We start from the raw sequence: 12515 nt of genomic DNA, 5'->3' as shown, positions 1-12515 counted from the left end.
TTAAATATATATGTCAAATATTTTGTTTTTAATCAAACACGATTTTAAAATAAAATTTAGTTTCTCAAAAAAAATTAATTTAATTATTAATTTCTTCCTACATTTCAGCACAGAATACTACTTCGATCGCAGAAAAGCGATTTCGCTACGATCTCGATCACGCGTTATGAGAAAAACTGAATATGAAACAATATTCAAGTACCTCACTTATTCTTATCATTGTTTGTGTTCTATTCTATGAGAGATATAGAGTAACGCACGTTCATACATCAACAAGGAAGAAGTATTTCCCAAAGTCTAGCGTTAATTTTGCCTTTACAGAGTTAGCAGCTTACAACCCGTTATGCATCTCATGTTTGAAAATTACGAAAATGTAAATGAAAATTTCGAGAAAAATTTATTTTAACATATATATATACATATTTTGCTAGAAACTCTTTGATTTTCTCTTATTTTCCACAAAATTCTCTTTTCCGAATAATAAATGTTCGAGATAAAATTGCAAGGGTTTTTCATGATGGGAAATGTTATGTATACATCTACGTCTATGAGCAAACACTGATACTATTAAGTTCAACGTGCGCCAATTACATGACGTAGCGGTAATAATTATTGCCAGCGATGCATTACCGAGGAAGTAATGGCCAGAGGCAATATGTCATTTGGTCAATATTTATTCTTGACGTACATGATGGTCACTTCCATTACGAGTGCGTTTGTATCGATCTGCAATACTTGTTAAATAACGTTTGTACGCCACGTAAACGCCTTTTCTCTCTAAACAGTAAAAACAGAAAAAAAATAGCAAAAATCAACAGAGAACCAAACGATAATTCTAGCTGACTTAAATTAATATCTCATCAGATAAGTTCCAATAATATTTATAAAGGTATATAATCTAACAAGGATTTTGAGGATTCAATCACTGAAATAAAAATGTTTTGTGATCCAAAAACAATTATTTATATATTTGAAAAAATATTTTCTTAATTTTTTCTTTGTTATTATTATTATTATTAAAAATATTTTAGCTTTAAGAAATTAATAATCGTGATAAATCGACATCAACCTTATTAAACATTAAAAACGAAATATAAGCGAAATAAAATAATTTGTTATTACAATTAATTTATTTTAATCCATACTATAAATAAATAAATAATTTTTACTATCTATGAAAAATAAATTAATTTTATAATCTTTCAAAGATAAAGATGTAATAAAAAATATCAATAGATGAGAGAATGCGATCAAAGTTTCTCCAAGTACATTTATATAACTATCCTAGAAGCAGAAGATCCGGCAGCCAGGAAATTTGAAGATGCTACGATCTAACAATAACCAACCAACAGGTCTCCCGTTTTCCTCGACCGCATGCTTGTCCGAAGCTCGGACGACCCTTTATAAATCGCGGTCTGGCAAATGGAACTCCCTGAGAAATGCGTTGGGAACGTCGGTGACCGCGGCCGAAGGGAAGCAGCCTTTATGTCGCGTGCACCGGCTGACTTGTGTCGTCGATTACTACTCGCCTATCTCAATGCTTTATTATTCATAAGACACTTCCAGTAAGTTACTTTAGTATTAAAGTTTGTTCAACTATAAATTCCATGTACGTATTTTTCGATATATTTTTTATAATATATTTATTGATATCTGCAATTGTTAAAAATATTGCTTGCGATCATTACAATATTAGATGGATACGATTCATTAGATAATCAATCATGTTGTAATGACTGTTTTTCGAAGATTTCTAAACATCAATTGATTTGTAAATATTTTTCAATATTTATATATTTTACCTTTCCTTATTTTTACAAAATTTGATTTTAAATTATGTGTATAAAGAGGAAATGTACAAAGCGATCTTGCAATTTACTGCTTTGAAACGTATCATCCTTTTTCCTCCCTATTTTATTCCTTTCACCGTAATTTGCGTGCACTGCATTTCTCAAGATGTCTCGCGCAGCTTTAATAAATTTTATGCAAATAACGATTTAAAGAAGTCCGATAAGCAGATATCGCAGTTCCTTTTATTCTGCTCAATCCAACTTGTTCATGAACCATCGACAGTTTATACCAACGAAAGCCTGACGTAAGTATTTGGCGTACCTATAGCGAAGTACACCGCGAGATGTGTTTCCGAGGTGCGGAAAGAGAAATTCGCTTCGATCTTCGCGCAACCGCGCCCCGAATTCGTTTTCCCTTTGTCATTTTTCCATTGCTCCGGATCGTAAAACGAGAACGAGCTCTCTCGACGAGCTTTATGCGAATAATTAAAGTTCGAGCAGAATCGCTCGTCACGGTTTTATCGATCCTTTCGTTGCCATACCTAAGACGAATAATATAATTTAGTAGCTGTGGAAACTTTTGCGGCGTAGGAACTTTAATCTGACAATGACGTGGTTCATTATAAATATCATTGTTGCTCTGACACGTGATCAAATCTGTCATAAAAATTCTGTCAAAAAAATTTGTCAAAAAAATTAGTTTTTTTAAATACTTTGCTCGGATATACGAGAGTACTTAGATATTATTGATACTTTAATATAAAGTTGCTTCTTGCATAGTTCAAATTATAGCGAATCTAAAATGAAGCGTCATAATTATTTTAATATTATTTTAATATTGTCACATTAATATATATTTTTGAAATTTTATGTCTTTTGAAATTTTATTAATAATTAAAAGAGACTTAGCATATTAAGATTTTATTAATTACATTAGTGCATAATATATTTTTCTTTTCGTATTAAAATTTAAGAAACATTGAGAAAAGATTGCAATCAATCAAAATTTCGATAATGATAAGTTAAGCTTTCAGGAATTAATTGCACGATAAGCGAGAATATTATGTAGTAAATTAAAAAGATTGTACATCCACCATCCGAGGATGCTAGTAGTTCCGCAAATGTTGGTCGAGTTTAAATTAGCTTCGTTAATTAAATTTCGAACTCGATTTCGATGATGAAGCGAGACGGATCTACGTGGCCAGTGACAAATTGTCTTTTCGTTCGTCGATAATTAGTTAATCAGTAACGACAGGTAATTTATTTCAGAATTCAAGACTAATTAGCCCTACAAATTCTATTTCGCTCCGTATGGTGTTAAATAGCGATTCGACCTCCAAACTTATTACTTGACACATAGAATTAATTTGCTCGAACTCGAACTACGACTCACTCGATGCTATTTCTCATCGATATATCATCCTAATCCGAGAGGAAGGAAAGGGGAAAGCGGACAAGCAGCGAGAATTCCGCGCGAAAATTAGCTCGCGCCTTTGACTAATCTCGTTCTAATTTTCTAGCGAGATCCATCGAATATAAAATAAACATAATAATTAAGTCGTGTATTTATTTGTTACACTTGAGAAGAAAATCATTCTTTAATATTTTTTTACATAAAATTCTTAATATCGTTTTAAAAAAGACAGCAAGTAAAAGAAAATGGAATAAGATTGTTAAGTCAGACTGAATATTCTTTTATTTTAAGAAATAATATATAATATGGAAAAATAATATGAAAAAATATCTTTTTACGGATATAAAATTCTTATTACAATTACTACAGGATTTTTACATTCAAGAAACAATATTTTAATAAATATTTTAATAAATATTTTATTGGGCAATCATAAGCAATAATTCACGATATGTACAAATTTTCTTCTCAAAAAATATTTTAAATACTATCATCAAATGCTTCTCGTAGAGAGAGACATATAGTCGACATAATTTAACTTTATTACGAGTAATTTTATTGGCGATATTATTTAAATCATTAAATAAATAAGCTTTCTTATCGTAATCCACTTTTGAAGTTGTATTAATTGTATTATTTGCTTCTAAGAGGATTACATTAAATGCATAGAAACGCAACGAAGACAAGTAATTTCCTTAATATTTCAGTGTAGATAATATATATAACTTTCTTAAAAAATAATTACTTATTTCAGTTTAATAATCTTTTCTACATTTTCGGATTCGCGTGGTTTTTGAAGAATGTATTCCTTTGCCTAACTATATAACGTTATCATTTGTTTTACAACCCGTCGTTATTATTTCATTAAAAACAAAATACATAAAGTGCGAAAACGGAAAAAGGCAAGAATGCAAATGCGACGTTAGCATATGTCTCGTGTAGCGCTGCTACCGTTTGGACATATTTGCAATTCCGCGAATAAATTTGCAATATTTATAACAGACGCGCGCGTAAAAAATGATACAATAAAAACTGTGAATATATATATTTCATAGTTATTTTCATTTAATTATTATATATATTTCATAGTTATTTTCATTTAATTATTTTTACTAACCGTTTATATGCATATATTCAAAATATTATTTCTATCGTATCTCACGACTAACTTGTATTTCTCTTGGTACGAGATATCATATGAATGTCTTTAATATAATATTAATATTCAGAAAAAAAGAGAAAATCAAGATATTTCGCAACATTTTGGCAATCTTCTCAAATGTTCATAATAATCGGATTAGTACGAGACAGGAGCTATTATTATAACAATATTATTATAACAATTTAGATACTCGTCACGCGTACCGAATTTTACTAAAGAAGATGAGATTGCTAGAGCGAGGGTGGCTTTATTGGATTTAAATTCCTTCATTTATATGTTAATCGCAGAGAATCTCGACGTGCCGAGATTCTCGAGGTCCCTCAGATCTTGAAGACTGGCCCGCCGATATAAACAGCCGATTCATGCTTATTGTTCCATCACTTCATACAAATTACGCGAGTAAAAGTAGCATAAGCGAAAGAACGGAAATTCGCGTGAGAAATTGATGCACTTATATAACTCGTTCCGGCCGCGAAGGGCGCCCCGAGAAATCCGGGGTTGAAAAACACGTTTTTAAAGGCATTCTCGGGTCAGCTTTTAGGTCATCGTCGTTCTATGCGACCCGAACGCCGATAAAATGTCCGCTCGTAGAGTTTTCGGTCGTTTTATCTTGGACTCAATGCCAAAGTTGGTCGAAAACAAATAATTCGCTAATTTTCAGATACGTCGAGTCAGACGTAAGTTTTAGTTGAGTCAACACTAAAAGCCTAAATTTCTTATTACGTGCCAAAATTAATTCTCTTGATGATCACAACTGCAAGATTGTAAATTCTAATATTTCCCTTATTTACAGACTGACATTTTATAATCAAAGTGAAATAAATTATAATCGCAAAGATAGAACAATATACATTTTTTATTATTTATATATATTATATATTAATTCCTAATAGAAATTCTTTTTATCGTTTCATACATCTGACAAATTTTTAATCGTTTTTATCATTTTTATTTATGGATTTACGGTATTATAATTTAACATATAATCAAATCAAACCACAATACAATAAAAATGTGAGCTCAATAATACATCTGCCATATAAAAGTTTGTAATAATTAAAACTTTCAATAAAATAAAATAAAATAAAAACATAATCTACATCAAAAATAATATATCAATAAAATAATATTTTATTAATACACTATTACTTTATTATGATTTTATTTTGATAAGAAATCTTATCACAAATTTACAGATTGAATTATAAATCGCAACAAAAAAAAATTTGTAGTAAACAATTTGATGCAACGAACGCGAGAAAAATATTCATTTTTCCACTTTTCAATGCATCATATCGTCAAAGCAATAAATTTTATTTTTAAAAACATATGTTTGATTTATAAATTTTTCTGTATTTGTTCGTCCAAAGAAAAACTTGTAATATAATGAAAAAAAAAACGTTGTCTCCAATTATCTCTATTTAATCTTTCAAATATAAATATAAAAAAATACTTCTAAAAAAGGAATTAATTCCATTTTCCGACTTTGTTTTCATAGTTACATGGATTAATCACCGAATCGCGTTTGGATAAAAATCGCTTCGTGTGTACCTAGAGTAAACTAACAATAAATCGCTTTATTTTCATACCCGAGAGCGATAAAGAATATTGAGGATGATGAAGGAAATCGCCTTATAATTGAGTGCAACGTCAAACGGAAAGACGCTAATTTCACGGTGATAATCAGGTTGATGTGGGAATCATACGCACACGGGAATCAAGTAAATTGCCGTGAAAATAAATCCCCGTTAGAGGAGAGTGTTCCATTGCGGTTTGGGATTTATTGCGAACCGTCCTTCTTATTCGATTTTTCTGCCGATATAAACGCATCAAGAGCAGGAAGCACACCGATTCGATTGCGCGCATCGAGAAAATAAATTACTCGGCTATGTCAGATACGTCGGCAAATATCACGCGCTTGTAAGCGATCTATTTCCTGCGATCTGGTATGACCTGTTAAGTTTAGAACAGGATATTTATGCCGTTTAGTCAGGATTCGATCAAATTTATGTAAACATTGTACAACGTAAGTATAAATTGTTATTAAATTGTTCATGAATTTTATTTCTTTAATTCTTTATATGAATAATTGAAATTAAAAAAGTTTTGCAAAGATAAAATATCCGCAAAAATAGAACAAAAGTCAAAATATTTGTTTTACTTCATATACTGATGTCAGAGAATTAACATAAAAACATATTATACAAAACGATATCAAAAATTTTATCCTACACATTTCATTAAAGGTGAAATGTTATATTTGATTATAATATTACTCAACAATTTATTATATGCTTTACTAAGGTGTGCTTAAATTTTGCAAATTATAATTAGAAACTAATTATTTAAACTGGACGTGAAAATATATCTTGAGTGAAACATCTCGAACTTATATTCTACAATAATATTATTAAAGCAATAATAATAATCCAATTTTATTAATAAAATTGCTTGTGTTTTGCATTCTAAATTAAACATATTAAATGAAAATAACTGGAATATTATAATTCAGATAATTCAGATAATTCTTAAAAAGTATTAGATTCAAAATTATAGTGCAATATATGAGATTATACAATTTTTTCTCTGGTATCATTTTTACATGCATCTTTTTTTTGTAGAATATACTCAAATGTTGTATATAAATTTCACATAAAAAAACTTTATACTCATATATCATATTAAAAAAATATTTTACAAAAACAAATCCGTATCAAATAGAAAAATGATAAAAGTGATAGCATAGCAGTTATTGTTTTTTGTTATTTATAGAAAGTTATTTTTATTTTCTTAATTTAAAATGTATTATATATTTCCATTATTTCTATTACTTTACTGTTATACAATTTATATCCTATTACGATATGGTAGTTTTCATGAAATATCCCCATCGGCAAATAATAGCTATTTTACTAATTGTAAGTACATAGTTTCCAATTAGGATAGGAATTTACTAATTAACAATATATTAATGAAACATCTTTTATTAAAGAAAGCAATAAATTAATTGTATTTGCTGTACATTAATCGCAGATGTAATTGCATTTGCTAGACATATAAACATGGATATGCGAGCTAATTTATCGAATTATGCGAGAAACTAATGCAAATTGTAAATTATATTAATGGTCGGTGGATATTTCTTGAATGTGAAAGTAGCAACGAAAAATTATGTATCACATTTATTAGATGTTTAATTTTGTGCAAAAATTACAAGCATTATTAGTTTCGTAAACGAATCGTATTTTTCTTTCCGCAATAATGTCTATTTGTGTATTTGCCATGTGCATCGTTATTTGCTGCGAAAAAGGACATGCTATGACATCGTACACTTACCCTACATTTAAGAAAGTACGGATGATTAATGACTTCGTGACGGATAAATCGTGGATTGCTACTTCAACAAAATGTTTCGTGAAATTGATGAGGGCAAAGGAAACGTAACATATTCCCTACATTCACCGTTAAGCGAACATCAATATTGGCTTATACGACAATATCATCGGATTTTAAAAGCTTACGGCAAATTTAAAATAGCCTAACATCTATAATATGACAACGGTGAAATAAAACTCGAATTGTAAGAGATATTTTACTATTATTATTCTTCCTATTCAATTAATTTATTTGATATTACTCTGATGTCTTTAATTATTCAATTTTTTTATTAATTCTAGATATTTTATATAAATATATGTACTTTTTAGTTTAATTTAGTTTTAGTTAATATGTATATATATTTTTTAATTTATAAAATTCTGTAACTATAGAGATACAATAATATTTGATTTCTATTTTCTTCAATATGTTTTATAAAAACTTTGATGTTTTAGATATCTCAAAGTTTTAAAACTTTGTCGATTTATGAGATCGACATAGAAAAACCATTTGATAGAAAATTGATTTTTTTACATCTTTCATTTTCCATATCATATATTTTTAGGGTTTATATAAAAATATTCGTATATAAAAGAATATATATGCTCAATATATGTATATACATACATTTTTATGTATATTGAAAGAGAAAATCCTGATTTAATATAAAAATATTGACGATATAAAAAATTCGATGCATAGTTGATTATTTTATGATATGTTTAAGCATGTATCAAAATAAAAAAATTCATTAAATATCATATCACGAGCGCGCAATTTCTGCTAGAATTTATATATTATTGCTAACAATTATTGCTTATACATATATTAAAAAATTGTTTATGTATTAAAATCATTATTAAACAATATTTTATTTTTTGTCTTTATTCTCTATTTATTGTACTTTTTACGTATTGTATATAAATGGTTTCATTTATCTGGAAAGTTCCAAGTTTATAATCTAAATATTTCAAGCTCAAAATCGAAAGCGGTAATATTTTAAAATAAAATAGCAATTTTCACTCTAACTCGTATAAGATAATAACTTTTTCCTTCCGTAATTAAATATTTACTCACTATTAATCGTGAATCGTTACATCAGCATAAACTTCGGCGGTTGCTTTTATGAATGTGTGTATCAACATCATAAAAAAGATATCTCTTTGACGCGTAAAGGACAGGAAAAATCATGGAAATCAAAGAAGATATAACATTTATCGAGATATTATATTCGAAGACTTGCAAATTAGTCATTCCGGGCGGATTGTTCGAGAGATAAACGCCTAGTATTATCTGACTAACGATGATATTCTCAAGAAGCATTTATTGTCATTGATCGAAACATGTACATATGTAACAATTCGTGTATTGTTCCGATACTGCAATGATGCAATTTCTAGTGTTCTCCGTCCTGATATCATTCGATTTGATTAAATCTTGAGATTATCCGATTATACTAATAAAGTGCGAATTATAGATTATAGTTGTGCATACGAACATAATGAATTGCGATGTTCTATTATATAAATAGATTGCTAAAAATTCTCTTCATTGCTATTTTATCAATTTTTAATATCTAATCAACATAGTATTTTTTATTATATTTTTTAGTTATAATTATTAATATATTTTTCAATATTGGCGATAAATATACCAAAGGCAATTATTTCCGATGATCACTAATTAGCGATCATTAATCCTTGAATTAATTAATTTTAACGTATATATTTAATATTTATTTTGCGTTAAATGAGACGTAGTATAATAAAATTATCATAAAATGCGTACGTATACTATTCATATATAGAAAAAAAAAATATACAGAAATATATTGTGTATAAGATGAAATTTTTCAGCGTCGTAGTAATCGCGTATTTTTTTTCCCTTCATATTCTCAAAATTGTTGTGTAAAGAACCGTGCGATCGTCGTATTCTGAATGGGCGCACGATTAATTAATCGTATTTCTGCGAGTGAGTCTCGTGTGAATACCATAAAAGGCAAACAAAAAGAGAAAAAAGTCTGGAAAGTTATCGGACGATAGCGGAGTAATTATGGAAAGAATAATTTATAATTTTATTTTTCCGTCATACGCGCATATGCACAAATATCAATTCTCTGTGTATTAATATGTACTATAATAAATATGTCTAAGCTTCCTTCGCACCTCTCTTATTTCTTTATATCTGATAATCAAGATTCATCAATATTGAAATAATTGGAGAAATAAATTGATTGTTCCATCAATTCTGAATTCAAATCTTAATACAAACAATGAAAATGGTTTTTCGCGAACCTTACTTTTGAAGAATTTCACTGAAATAAAATGGTTAAAAGAATCTGCACACATGGGTACTAACGAGAGCCGCCCTTTTCATTCAAAAGTTTTAACGAATGTCACTATACTCTTCTCTAGATGTGCTATAGTTCATTTCTTGTACAAAATACAAGAGAAATCTAAAAAAGATGCTATGGTTTATCAAAACAAAGAAAGTTCTTTCTTTTTGAACGTTAAAATTAGAAATATCAGATACTTTTTTTGATTATATATATGTCGAAAGAATCTTTTATGTAATATAAAAAGTTATAACAAAAAAAATGTTTGAGAATAGAACCTGTGATTTAGCCATATTATATTATATTTATCAAGAGATGATATTTATTTATACTTATTAAAGAGCATATTTTGTATTTTTTTAGCAATTTTAATACATACCAATTAATTATAATACAAATGAAAAGAGAGAAGTTATAAGGTAAATTTTCAAATTTTTTATACTCTATTGATAGCACAAATAAAGCAAGATAATAAAATTAAGTAAAAATATTAAAAAATTATCTTGTAAAAATGTAAGAATAATGTTTACCAAAGAATTAAAAATCTATGAAAAAAACATTTAGAAAAGAAAATTTAAGAGGACATATATATAAACGTGAAAATGACGCAAGTAAATAATCCGACCTATTCTAATTTATGAGCATTTCAACGAAATTTCATTAACCAGAGAAAGGATAAAAACAAGATGAAGGATGTCGATAGCTACCGCATTACTTTGAAAATTGAAGATTAAAGAGAGGTAGGAGAGCTATATATATATATTATAGTTGACAACACCATATATATGTATACTGAGCGAACTTTTATCGAATTTTCTACAGATATAAATAATTATTTTACGTATAAATTACTTCCTAATTTCTTAATTGCAAATATTTTAACAATATTAAACTTTTAATATCATAATTACATTTAAAAAATATTTTAAAAATAAAAATGTAATTTTATATTTTACTTTTGGTAATTAAATTATAAATTTTATATTTTGGTCTCCTCAACATAATGATTGTGATTATTATTTCTTAAATACAATCAATTAATTTTTTTGTAATATTCATATAATTATTTAAAAAATATTAATAAAGAGATTGCAATCTCTTTCAAATTTAACTAAATGAATCTTCTTAAAATTACTCGAAAGGAAATTAAATAATTGGAATTTTCCTCAATTTCCTTCCAATACAGCAAACAGCGGAATCGATCGAATCAATCAAGAATCTAATCTGACAAGTTAAATGTAATTCTGTCCTAATTATGGGGAGAGAAGTTTATTTCGGAAAGCTGGCAATGTCGTGTAGGAGGGATGTATCGGCGGTAAAGGGACGTATGTGGTCACCATTACACCATCGGGGTCGAAAGGTTGTGCAGAGGCGACCGCCGGAAGCTCACGGAGCGCAGCAGCGAAAGAGGGGAAGGAAAGAGAGAGACGGAGAACGCCAAGAGGCTGGGAATCGGCAGAGCGCCGGCGTCGTGAGGACAGCGCCGCGACGCAATGCGGGCAGAACGACGATCACCATCGCGCGAGAAGAAAGCGGGTGGAAGGCGAAAAGACGCGGGGGGAAAAAAGCCCTCCTCGGAGAAGCCAACAGTCATGGTAATCTCGTCGAAATGGAAACATAAGCCGCTTTTCTCTTTACCTCCGAGCTCGCACATCATCGAGGCAGATATGCACACCTGCATATATCGCTATTTTTCTCGAGATGTGTCTCGGAAACTAACAAATGCCGTTATCCCCTACGAAAATTTAAGTCTATCTCTTTTCTCATGATGATAATACAAGACTTCTCGAGTTTATAAGTCTCGATAAATAAGGGACTTTTTCTATTTACAGGACTTTTTCTATTACAGCTTTACAGGAGAATAAATAAGTAACGCAAAATTATTCGTCGTTCAATTTCAAATGGACTCTTCTTTAGCGAAACTTAACTTTTTTTAAAGAGCTAGGTTGTTGAAATATTGAATGTTAAAGTTTCCATAGTTGGAACATAATTATTTGTTTCAATATTTCCTGATATGGAAAAATTTACTATATATTTTGCGATAAATTACTTTTTAGAAAAACAAGCGTACAATTTTTATGCAATCATATACAGATATTAGAAATAAAAAAATACTGACACTTTTCATAAAATGTTTAATATAAATTATAGCAAAATATCAAAAGAAATCATTGGTTCTCACAATTTATTGAAATAATTTCCGATTTCTATGAACTTTAGGTATTGAAATAATTTCTTTTAAATTATTTCAAATATTCAAAGCTCGTTAAAATAAGGAATAAAAATAATTCTGTAATTATTCTTTTGTAAATTATAGATTTTTCAACGAATTATAAATTTATCTTAGCGTCAGTTTCAAATATTGTCACTATCTGGTATATAAAATAAGTAGAATAGTAGAAATAAAAATATAACAAATAAAATAAATGTTTCTAA

The 12515-nt window shown here is 28.6% G+C and overlaps 2 protein-coding genes across 7 annotated transcripts in view; both read right to left on the bottom strand.

The window, feature by feature from the left end:
- Nca (neurocalcin homolog) overlaps nt 1-12515 on the bottom strand; it is a 149922-nt gene that overhangs the window by 113782 nt on the left and 23625 nt on the right. The gene's annotated exons all lie outside the window — the stretch shown is intronic.
- Nucleotides 1-12515, bottom strand: part of LOC145971776 (neuronal calcium sensor 2) — a 130339-nt gene that overhangs the window by 94339 nt on the left and 23485 nt on the right. The gene's annotated exons all lie outside the window — the stretch shown is intronic.

Source organism: Camponotus vicinus, unplaced genomic scaffold (genome assembly GCF_025532165.1).
Source record: "Camponotus vicinus isolate PSW18456_S1 unplaced genomic scaffold, iyCamVici1.0 SCAF_5, whole genome shotgun sequence".
Classification (NCBI taxonomy): Eukaryota; Metazoa; Arthropoda; class Insecta; order Hymenoptera; family Formicidae; genus Camponotus; species Camponotus vicinus.
Note: the sequence above shows the minus strand (reverse complement) of the source record. Positions and strands in the feature narration are given on the sequence as shown.